The sequence below is a fragment of the Melopsittacus undulatus genome, unplaced genomic scaffold (assembly GCF_012275295.1).
Source record: "Melopsittacus undulatus isolate bMelUnd1 unplaced genomic scaffold, bMelUnd1.mat.Z mat_scaffold_357_arrow_ctg1, whole genome shotgun sequence".
In the NCBI taxonomy this organism is placed as follows: Eukaryota; Metazoa; Chordata; class Aves; order Psittaciformes; family Psittaculidae; genus Melopsittacus; species Melopsittacus undulatus.
Window position 1 is genome coordinate 22818 of NW_022994267.1, and position 12695 is coordinate 35512.

At 41.0% G+C, this 12695-nt stretch overlaps 1 pseudogene; it reads left to right on the top strand.

Moving 5' to 3' along the window:
• The window catches only part of LOC117438483 (serine/threonine-protein phosphatase 6 regulatory ankyrin repeat subunit B-like), a 66818-nt pseudogene that overhangs the window by 15090 nt on the left and 39033 nt on the right, over nucleotides 1-12695 (top strand).

Genomic DNA, 12695 nt, shown 5'->3' on the forward strand with positions numbered 1-12695 from the left:
TTTCCTCTGCAGCTGACAGAGGGAAGGAAAAGATTGCTTTAACTCTGGAAAATAACTTTTTTTCAGAGCACAGACTTCTTTTAGTGTAATATTGTCAAGTCAGTGGTTCGAAGCAGCAGTGAGATGACCAGAGAGCCTGCACTGGTTAATCAGAGATGTCAGATAAAGCCATCACATTTGCCATGGTATTTTCAACTGCCAAAAATATGTCAGAAGTCCATGTTCACAGGCTCTACACTGTGCAGTTGAAGGGGAATAGGTGTTTCCTGTTATTACCAGTACTATGCTCATAGCTACCTTTAACTTCCACATTCTGCGCCACTGGGGATGTGATCTTTGAGAAGCCTTATTTTGTGGAAGGGTATTCACGTCACTGCTGGATCTTTTGTACAATCTGTCTTGTCCTATTTTACAGAACAGCAGTTGAATACAAAGCCAGTCATCAAGAAGTAATATAATCTTAATTACATTTTTATAATGCTGAGTTACCGAAAGTGGTTTCTTATTGAAGTGTAAATGTCTGTGCAGTTTCACCTTCCCTTAACGCAGACATCTTCATTCCCTTCCCAAAAGAAATCTGTAAAAAAGAGTTCTTAAGCCTGATTCTGTTCACAGAAATTCTATAGTCAGTGTTTTAATTACTTCTTAATAAAGATTGTGAGCTTTTTATTTATCCTACTTACATGTGAAGGCTTTCCAGCTTTTGTCATCATCACTGTCATTACATAGCCCTGCTATCAGTGTAAGCTTCATACTGGCTTTTAGAAATGGCCAGTAGGATAAAAAGTTAATAATTGTAAAGGTGAAGCATTCCAAATTAATCTCTTTGGGAGTATATTTTTGTCAATGAAATTTGCTGGTGAGACATATGCCCTGTGACAGGTCAAGCCGACAGCTGTTTCCATTTGCAGTGTGTGATGTGTTTGTAAAATGGTTAGCTATGTCTGTAATTTTAACTATGTCTCTTTGTCTCATTTCAGATTGATGAAATGAACATCTATGGAAATACTGCACTTCACATTGCCTGTTACAATGGTCAGGATTCTGTTGTTAATGAGCTGATTGACTACGGTGCTAATGTAAATCAGCCTAATAATAATGGATTCACTCCCTTGCATTTCGCTGCTGCCTCTACTCATGGAGCACTGTGTCTTGAACTACTAGTGAATAATGGGGCAGATGTTAATATTCAGGTAAAACTTGCATTGTGGCTCTTTAGTTTTACTTTGTCCCATTTTGCGTATCTCAGGAGACTGGAAACTCTATAAACAAGGGCAGCATGGCTTTAAATCCTTGATGGAAGTAGAGTGATGCTGAGGAAATTAATCATTAAGGTGTTTGGATGAGATTGCTTCCCAGCAGAGGAGCTCTCAGTACCTTGATAAATATAATGACAGCTTGAAATTCTAGGCTAGCCACTCACCTGAAGGCATAAGTCACTACTAAAATATAGTTCCAGGAGCTCTATCAAAATGTTATCTTGGGTAGTGGTGGTAAGTGAAGGAACTTACTTGCTGGTGTTTTCCTTCCCCTACAGTATGGATTTAATTAAACCTGGTTCTAAAGAGTTCCTTTCGATTTTCCTGGGGAAGTAAAATCTAAAGGTTGCTTATTTACCTGTTTAGAGCCTGAGTTTATGAAGTCTGATTCTTTTAGGATATCTGAATGTTCTTGAGATATAATTGAAGCATCTTAATGAAGCTGAAAGGGCCTTGCTGTTAACCCACAGAGGGTACTGGTATGCATAATGCAAGACTTGACATCTCTGAGTTCATATAAGATTTTAACTGCTGTACTTTAAATTGTGTGTTTCAGTTTCACATCTGTAAAACCAGTCTCTTAGCATTTAATGTCTTTGGCAAGTCCCTTTAGATCAGTAGTCAGTGCATTATTTAAACTCAGAATTATTAAAATGAAATTAGGGATTGTGTTAGCCAAGGAATGCAAAATCCCCATGCCAATAAGCACAAAGTGATGTGAGTAGTGAGACTGCTACCCTTTTCCTTGCTGTTTTGTCAGCTTCTCTGCTTCCCCTATCTCAGTATCTTTCTCCAGAACCAAAAACACTAATCTTTACTCATTGTACCTTTCTTTTCACATGCCTTCCCTGTTTTCTAATGGTATTTTGTAGGCATCCTATTTTTGATTGCATGGAAATTTATTAACCAGAACTTTTTAATATAATGGGGTTTATTCTGGGATGTATCTATAAAATGCAGATTGATAAACAGGATATAGTTCTTGAATCCCTCAGAGACTATCCTACTTAATTTTATGCTTCCTCTGTTAGGGAAAATATTGATTGAATTGGAAATGTTGCTTAAAAATAATATTAAAGGATAATATGTTATAAATCTGTAGTTTCTAGCATGTATTGTATACAGCCAGGCTGTAAAATCATGCTCTACTCCAGCCCCTTTGCTACTCATTGCTGAGGAACTATTTTACTTGTATGCTTGTACCTTCTGCATTTATCATCATGTATAGCTTCAGTCCTGCCGATTTTTGAAGCCAGTGGAGGTTTTGTCTGTAGGATGTTGAGCTGAGAGACTTCAAATTGTTACCACCACTTTACATGCTAAATGATTGGGTTTCTGTTTTTTTCTGTTAGAGTAAGGATGGGAAGAGCCCATTGCACATGACAGCCGTCCATGGGAGGTTCACACGGTCCGCAGACCCTCATTCAGAACGGTGAGTTTCTGTGCTTGTTTAATGACTCTCCAAAAGATCAGGCATTTCCAAGGTTGCAGTGTTTAGCTGTTCTCACCCAGGGAGCCAAAGGTCTGCTCTGAGAGCTGCTTAGCTCTCCATCAGCTTCTGGCTTTGAGCTGCACTGACAGCTCTCATTCCAGCATGTCATTACAAGCTGAGATTTTGGTTGTTAACAGAATCTCTTATTCCTCCAGCTGACAGGGGTCCAGCTGATCTATTGTGATTCTTAACCTGAAAACAAGAGTTCAGAGCTGTATTTGGGTCTTCTGCTGAGAAGCAGACACAACTTTCTTTCTCAAATTACTTAAAAACTGGAAAAAAAAATCATTGCTCTCCCTTGAGAGCCCTGGTGCTGTTAGAATTCGGACCATTTTCTCTGCCCTCCACTCAGTAACTGTATTTCTCTCACCTCCTTTAGCTCTACACCTTGCCACTGTCTTCATTAAGTGTTGAATAAATACTCAGGAGGGTAGACCAGTGCCAACCTGTTTGTTCTGGCATAGCCAGGATTCCTGATTATCAGTCATTTATCAGGTATCTCCTTTGTCCAAGAAATCTACAAAGTATAACAAATATTGTTGTTGGAGATCTGGCAGAGGCCTGTTTCTGATTGACAGAGGCTGCTATTATTGCTTGTTTACTTATGCTTCCCAGCTTTGGCCACTGTACCAGACAGGATGGTCTGTGGTTTGTGGTTTGGTTCTGTTGTTTTCCAAAATCCCTAACTTGGAACCTAAGTGAGATATTGAAAATGGCTGAACAGTTACTCTGTAAATGTAGTGACACCTATATTTACACACAGTTGTACGTTAAAATGGAGGTCTTCAGTACATCATGCTTCTTTCACGTCATCATGCAAACTGTTGTAGTATCTCTTCTTGCATAAGTAAAATAGTCATAATAAAAGGAGTTTGGGCAAACTGAGGAAACTGCTTTAGTGCGGTTTTTTAGCTCTTTAGTCAAATACGGTCCTCTGACTTAGAGCTGTTGTTTGCTCTCTGCTGAATTCGTGTGTGAAAGGACTGGAAGTTCTTCACCTGTCATTCATGCTTCTCTACTCTTCTTCAAGCTACTTGAGGTTCACTTCTTTCTTTCTTCATTTGCTGTCCTTCTAATGTTAGTGTTGTGCACAGATCTGGTTGCAAGTGACTTTATGCCTCATTGCCGTGGGATATCGTGGAAGAGAGAAATGTCAATGACTTTAAGTAGAGTTTCGTTGTACAGTACTTAATGAGCTGGCTAAGGATCTCTCCACTCCTGGCTGCTGTCTCTAGTGACTTGTAGAGGAAGGACTGATTACCTTTAAATTGGAAGGCTGCAAATATAACACCTATCTTTAAAAATGGTGAAAAAGCAAAGCTGGAGAATTTCACATAGGTCAGCCAAAAATTCTGACATCATTCACTTGGGGAAGAGTGGGCAATATCTGGCATGGATTGCTCAAGAGCAGAAGACGCCAAAACATCCTAATTCTCATCTGCTGCAGGGTAGTAGGCTTTGTGATCACAGCACAGTCCTCTGAGTTTTCTGTGGGAAAGTAATGTTTGTCACCCCAGGGAAACTGTCCCAGCATTTCACTGACCTTTATCTGCAGTTAGAAAATGCTTTATAATGCTTTAGTGGAACTCTTCTTGTTGGAGTTATGGCCTGTTATCTCCTGTGTATAGTGGACATGAGTAAGTATCATAATGTCCTGATGTTAGCAAGACTTTTTATATGTTTTCACAAAGTATTCTCATAGAAAACCAGTGGGGTATTAAAATGTCACAGTGTTGGTGCATAACTTGTTGAAAAACTACATTCAGAGATTAGTAATGGATTGTTGTTGAAATGGAAGGTGTAGTGAGGCAGTGCTCAGTTTCCCTCCTGGATCTGGAACTATCCAGTATTTTCATTAACAACTTGGACAGAGGAATAGAAAAATGCACTTTTAACATTTGGAGAAAACACGAAGTTGGAAGAGACTGTTAGTTTAGCAGAAGGATTCAGAATGGAAAATGATCCTGTAAAATTGGAGACAGAAGTTATAATGCAAGTAAAGCAAAGCAAAGATCCCACACAAGCAGGAGTATCCATTGAACAAGTTAAGAATGACAACAGCAGAGTGAGTGGCAGCTCCTCAGGAAGGGTTCTGGGGCTTGCAGAGGGTTGGAAGCTTGTGATGACCACAAGTCAACAGTGCCATGGTGCTTAGAAATATGGTCAACAGTGTACATGGTGCTGTGCAGTGTACAGGGGTTTATAGATAGGAGTGTAGCCAGCGGGCATGAACTAATCATTTTACTCAGCTCAGCATTAGGAGATGTCAGCTCTAGTACTGCTTCTGGCTTTTGACATTTCACTTCCAGAAGGATGTGAGCCAGCTGGAGTGCAGCAAACCTGACTTACAAGGAGAGACTGAAAAAGTTACAGTTCCTTGGTCCAACAAGAAAACAAGGGCCAGATGGCAGTCTTGTGTGTGTCAAAAGCTGTGGCAGAGAAGAAAGAAATAATATATTTTTCCTGCTTGTGAGCATAAACCACAAGATGACAGGTTTAAATTGCTGCAGTTCTACTTAAGTACTGTTTGGTTGTTCTTTGGTAAGGCACAGAAAAGGCACACAACCTGCTTGTTGTTTGTAGTGTGTTCCTGCTGGCCTCTGGAGCAAACTCTAACACGTCTTACAGGTAAGGCTGAGTGGCAGTGCTTTTATGAATGAGGGCATAGTTTCAGCAGTTTATTTTGCTAGTTTAATTTAATACATCCATTTGTGCCTTTAGATGAGCAGCAAGTCTGAATCATATACTTGACCGTGGTATATCATCCTGTTCACCTATTTGCCACCACTTTTCTCCATCACTGTAGCTGGAGAGAGAGGTGAAGGTGATGCTGCCAGATCACATTCAGTACCAGTGGCTGACAGCTGGCAGCTTGCTGTGTGCTGGTTCTTGGTCTCTGAAATATAGTGTCTCTGTGGCTGGACTGGTAATGCTGCACTCGCTAGAGAGAAATAACGTTTGTGGTCACTGATTCATGCTTAATCTTTCAGTGTTAAATGGTATGAAAACGTTTCTTGCAGGAGGGGAAATCGACTGTGTTGATAAGGATGGTAACACCCCTCTACACGTGGCTGCAAGATATGGACATGAGCTTTTGATTAACACCCTCATAACCAGCGGAGCTGATACTGCCAAGTAAGTGGCTGAAGTGGAGCTGTTTCTGGCGATCAAGTGTCATGTCCAATGCCTGGAAACACAGTTACTTCTTAGGTTCTGAAGTGTGAAAGTTAAAAGGGATAAGTATAAGCGTAAGTGTGCTGTACTTCAGTGAGTGACATGAGGCTAATAGATGAACACTTGGGAACAGAGGGGAAGGAAACCTGCTAACTTCCTATTGTGCCTATTTACATGATTACAAGTACTGCTTCTTTTTCCTGCAGCATTGATGTGGCACAGTAGTATATAACATACATGAAAGACGTATGTATGTAAAGTGCATCTTGATCGCATAAAGATATAAGAAGTCCATAGTGATGAACTTGTACAGGAAACATAACTGAAAAAAATTCAGATGCTTTCCAAGGGTATTGTGATCATATTCTTTGGTATCTGAACTAGGTTAATTTTTAGTGGCCTGTTAGATATGGTGAATCATAGAATCATAGAATAGTTAGGGTTGGAAAGGACCTTAAGATCATCAAGTTCCAACTCCCCTGCCATGGGCAGGGACACCTCACACTAAAGCATGTCACCCAAGGCCAGGTCCAGCCTGGCCTTGAACACTGCCAGGGATGGAGTATTCTTTTGTTTTGTATCTTTTGGTATGACATAGGATAATCAATATAAATGCAGTATTGCAAAGCAGCTGTTACTAAGTATTTCTGATCTCAGTAGAAGCAGAGCCTGTCTTGAAGTTGCATGGTTTCTCATATTCAAGTGACTGAAATAATAGGACTGCTTTTATCTGACTTGTGAGTTTGGGAGTCTTTTTTTCAATAGAAGGACTAGCAGTTGAAATTACACACATTTCTAAATGCAGTTAGTGCTTTCTGCTTCAGTTAATTCTTTTGTCTTGCACATGTGTCAAGACTGCACCCACAGTATGATAAACATTGTCAACGCAGACATTGACAAGTGCTTGATTTTTAAGAGTACTTGAGTATTGGTTAGTTATCTTCAGGTTCTTATGATCTGTCAAAGGAAAATAGCAAACATGAAGGTAAAGAAAGGGGTGTAAGACCAAAGTAATGCAATTTCACGAGGGATATTTGTACCGGGTGTTTAATAGCAGCATCTGATTTAATGAATGTCAGTTTTTGGTGGCTACCTCCACGTGTCTCTAAAATATAGTTTGGGAGTTCTCCACCTAGAACCTGCCATAGGAACTGGTCATGTTTCTTGACTTGCCTAGTTAGGAAATCCTGCTTGCAGATGCAAATGAACTGGGTTTGATTTTGAAGATACTTGCAGCTTTTGGTACTTGTTTACTTGATGGTGTTTAAGAAAGTGGCACATATTCCTGTATCAAGTACAACTGTCACCATGCAAACCGGTGTGGAACAGCTCTTCAAATGGCCTGGATAATGAAACTCCACAGGCTTCAGCTAACACCACTGGGGTTTATTAACATAGCCAGAATGAAGATCTGGGTGTCTAAATAGATGTGTATTTTTCCTAGCTCTTTCTCCAGTACAGTAATTCTCTTATCTTGAGGTTTAAAGGGAAAATGAGATACAGTGGGGTAGTCCACTCTTGGAATCAGGGTTATCCAGTTAGAAATTTCTGTTTCACACTTGGGTGACTGGAACATTGATCAAATTAAATACTTTTTCCAGCAGCAGAAATAAGTGATATAAGAAGTTGTCTCTAAGATACCAGGCAGATCCAAATGATGCTACTGTCTATGCTGAACAAGGAGCATTGAAACGCTGGGAATGGGCTTTCATATGTGCTGCATGTAAATAACTGGCTGAGCTCCCTGAGCTGGCTGTGACAATTCTGCAGTGTTGTTAGTGACAACTGCAGACAGATCAGTCAGCCTTTGAGGCAACTGCATTATAGGGGAAAGTGCGTAAGTGATGGGAGGCACCAGTGTGAACAGCAGAACAGGAGTGTGACCTGGTTAGCAGATGTGCAGATAGTGATTTTTGATGGAAACTGGCCAAATCATGTGCTGAGTGGAAATCTTGACCTAAAAGAAGAAAAATACTGCTTCCAGTAACTAGGTAGAGGGGGAGATAGAGGGAAATGGGTGTAGGAAGAAGCACAGCAATACAGAATGTCCAATGTTAGCTTAAATAAATGAATCCACAGAAAAAAAAATGCAATCTGTTTATACAGATACAGCAATTTGGTGGAACTTGTGCTGTTCCTTTCAAAGAATAGGCTGTCAGGTCATCTTTTAATACATTTACTCTTAGACGTAGATTGCTGACACTAGCAAAATTAGAATCTGTACAGCACCACAAGTCTCTCTGTAGTGTAGTGCACCAGTGAGAAGGACACATTTAGTGTGAAGACAGAGGAAAGATGAACCTGTGGGTTCTGGAAACCGTAAGCTTTTTAAAGACAAGCCAAACTTATTTAAACACGTTTATGTATAAAGTGTTGGAGAGAGTAAAGTATCTTTATAAACACCCACCTTCACTTTTGTCTAAAGCTTTGTAAGCTATTATGATTTACTGTGAAAGTAGACAAGCAGAAAGACAAGTTCCTTCATGGATCCCTATCTGACATCCTCTTCCATGAGGTGATCATACTCACCCATCCACCAATTGTCTTCCAGAAATGAAGGGCAGATATGAATCCATCTGCTATTGTTCAAGAGCTTGTCATTTGTCAAAAGTATATCTGCTGAAGCAGGCAGGAGATGCTAATCTTGTTGAGATAGTTGGTTTCAGAGGTCTGTGTTTGTGTGCACTTGGAGGGCTGCCGATAGGATAGTATTTCTAGACTAACAAGTTGCTTCCCACAAAACAATGCTAAGTGACAGAAGCCAAGTTCTCCAAACCCAAAAGTCTTCTGAGACTAAACAGTGGTGTGCTTGGGGACTGAACTGGGATCATCTGTTGATATTAATAAAGGCTGCTGAGTGCTCAGCTTGTTTAAAAACTGTGTGGTTGCCTGATAGAGATTTAGCCTAATGATAGGTGCCTACCTTTTCTTTTACCGAGCATGTCTGCTCTTAGAAGTTCATATTGTAATTGAAGAGTCATGTGTTGAACAAGGGGAAAAAGTGAAAAGGAGTATGAGGAGAGTAGCTGGAGCAAATAGGAAAATCAGATGTTTGGTTCTTAGGATGTGGGAAGAAAACTGTGTGTGTCATAGCAGCCTAAAGGAAAGTGTGAAGGAGAGCCTTCAGCTACCCTAACCCCAGGGGAGAGGGAGGGAAGAAGTGGAGGCTTTGAAAACCCACATAAGAGCTATCTGAAGGATGTTAACTGCAGGAAAAATGGGTTTCAGAAAAAATACTAAGAAGATTTAGGCATTTACTTATACCTCAGAATGGCAGTTGCAGTATCTGTGGCTGGTGCAGAAATCTGTGCATTGCGCACCAGGAAATGGACTCCAAGCACTATCTGCTCTCTCGCTTCCTTCCTTACCTTGGTTTTTGCCTTGAATTTTTAGAAACCTTCCTACCACATTCTGTTCAAAGCCTAAAGCCAAGATATTGCTGTATCAGAATATTTTTAACTCCCAAGAAGGCTGCTAAGGCAATACAGATAAAAATAAATGGCAGAAACCAAGGAAGAATCTTCCTTGGAAAGGATAAAAACCGTTGCTTTTGAGGAAGGAGCTTTTCATGGGTCGTGTCTGTGTGTAACCTGCATTTCCACATCACTGTGTAATGAGGCTGTTGTGCCTTTCAGGTGTGGGATCCACAACATGTTCCCTTTACACTTAGCAGCGCTGAATGCTCACTCAGACTGCTGCAGGAAGTTGTTGTCATCGGGTAAGTAAATCCCACAGTGTCTGTGAAGCTCCAGTAGTGTGTGTCTCTGCTGCTTGTGGCCCCTTTTATACTCATTGTTGTGGATTGTTCAAATGAAAGACTTCCTGTGCTGCTGTGTTCGCCTGTGTGGTGTAATGTACGGGAGCACGCGAGGCTTTCCTAGTGGCATGCTGGGACTTCCTACTATCCTGTACTGCTCATGCCCGAAATTCTTTTCTCCTGGCAGGTTTAGAGAGTTTATATTAATTCACCAGGAGGAGGGAGGAAATTGAGGACCCTTTTTCCAAACTGTAGGACTGTGAGATGCTGTCTTGGTTTGGGTTCTTTTCCCCCGAGAAATAATTCAGGAAGTTACCTCCTTGGTTCTGCACTGTTGTGGGTATTTACATCTCACTGATAACGGTGTATTCTAGATAGAGCTAGAGCGTGTCTCTGACTTTGGACAGAGTAAAGGAGTTAGGCTGGCCAAAGCTCTGTGAGCGTGAGATGGGAAAAGTGAAAAGTGTAGTGTTGAGAGAGCAGTTCTCAGGAAACCAGAGCCCAAAGCAAACGAAGGAGCTTGCTCACACAAGTGTTACCAAAGAGGCATTATCAGGTGCCTAATCCCAAATTCTTTCTTTCCAGGCAAGAGCTCCCAAGAATTAAAAAAATCACAAGGCAGATCATACGCTTTTTCTAGAAAACTGCTTTATTACTATATACCCAAAATCTCCTACAGTGACTTTTTCCCCTAAACTTGAGTCTTGTAGGATAAAGCATGGAAAATGGTAATTGCATACCCATTCCATTAAACCTTTGGCCTTGACCACTAGATCTGAAAGCAGGAGAAGCAGCTCTGGGTGACCAGATTCAATACTGCCAAGTTTATATCCTTGGCCTTGTGCACCTTTGAATATCAGCAAGTGCTCCTGGAAGCCTCTTTTCAACCTGAAAACCACATACAATAAAAATGGCCCCATTTCAAAGTCTGACTCTGTGGTTTTTCCTCATTTCTTCATGTTCTCTGTCTTCATGTCCTGCTGTTGCAGTCCTCTTGATAAGTATCTGCCTCATAAATGCCTGTCACACTGTTTTAAATAGGGATGTGGCAAGGAGAGCTGGATGTGGAAATAGATGCTCGTCGACTTTGCAGCTCTTTTTATAGAGCTGCCAAACTGGATGGAGCAGCTGCTCGCCGTTCCCCTGACAACCTCTTTCTGACTGTAGTTGCTTGTGTTCTGTTTCTTTCCCAACTAACTGATTTTTCTGTCTCTGCAATGTTTCTTGTGGTTTAACTAGGACAAAAGTATAGCATAGTGTCCTTGTTTAGTAATGAGCACGTGCTGTCTGCAGGCTTTGAAATAGACACCCCAGATAGTTTTGGAAGAACGTGCCTCCACGCTGCCGCTGCAGGAGGGTGAGTACCTGCCACTGTAGCTGTTGTAAGTTATTTTGTGGCTTCGTTGCACGTTTGGTGCCAGCCAACTTAACTGTGCCATCCACAGAGGAATTTATTGTGGTGCAAGGGAAGCAAAGCAGTCTGATGTCAAATTTGGGTCACTTGAGGCTGTCTTTTTCCACTGCCCTCATGTAGGGGTTGCTTGCAAAGCAAAGGAGATGGTCTGATTCTGTCTACTGCAGAGAGCTGGGCGATTTGAAGCATGGCTTTCAGGTGTAGGGTAAAACTCTTTCTTTTCATGGCCTTGAGAAGACTGCCTCAGCTTCAGATGGGGGTACTGCATAATCACTCAGGTCTGTCTTTTGAACACAAGCATTATCGAGTGCCAGAAGTCAGCAGGAAATCATCAGCACCTGGGACAAAGTGAGTAAGGAAGAGGAGCTGTAGCTTCTGCGATGCTGCTGGTAGGGGAGTTATTCCTGGCATCCACCTTTGGACTGTGTTCTTGCCTGAAAATGCGATAGTACCCATCATATTGAAACCCTGGAGTCCGAATACAGCTCATCTCCTTCTTCCCCATTTTTCAGGTGCAAATTGAAAAGATACTAAAAGAAATTACAACAAACCAAAACAACAACTAAACCAACCCCAGAACAAACAAATAACCTTCAACCTCCACATTGGAAAAGCAAAAGACTGTTGTTCTCTCAGAGTGATGCATTCCTGATAAGTGCTGGGAGGCCAGAAATGGCAACAAATGAAAAATGAAATGCACCAATTTGAGTTGTAAATGTAGCATCCAGTTAGTTTAAATATTTCCAAGTAATTGTCAGTGGAGTGCTGTGAAGTTAACCTAGCAAAAGGACAGAGCATTTGGCAAGCACTGGGTTTTGACTCTTCTGTTGAGTACTTTATGGCTCAGTAAACAGCTGAAATGGAGCCTTGGCTACAACCCAGCTTGGATTCTCTGTGGTTATAGCAAGCAGAAAATGGTCATCCACAGCAAGCACTTGGCGGTCTTTCTGGAAGTTGGTTTTTCTTCTCAGTGAACCAAAACGAGTATCACAAAGTTTTTATCATTACAAAAATATAATAAAAGTGGTCCAAATACTGTTTCTATCATCTTCATGGTGTTACCCTTCTTGATACCTCTCTGACATTTAATATTGATGTTTAATAGCGGGGTATGACTGTCGCTTGGATGGAGATGATTATGCTATAGTTTCAATAAGGCTGCACCCCAAAAGAATAAGAAAAAACAACCTGGAAGTCTGAAAGAAAAGGAGAGGCTTTGTAAGAGGCAAAAGTGGCTCACAAAAATAAACCATATTTTTCCAGTGGTTTACTGCAATTGTCATCACAAACAAGTGTTTTTATTTTTAGTACATTGTGGTGAGTGTTCTGTAGCTATTTTATGCAATAGCAAATTAGAGTAGGGATGAACATATGCCAATATATTGCATCCAGTCTTCTTTTTTTCCTGGAGCTGGAGCTATAGACAAGGAATTCATTTTTTTCCTGACACATGCTGTTACTCCAGTTATATCAACGGGAGTTGCATGAGTACTAGGAAAAGAACATGCTTCACAGGCCTGCTCATCTGATTGTGAACACCAATGATTTATTGTCCCTGAGAATGACAGGGAGTCTTGGAAAGTGCTGCACTTCTTTATG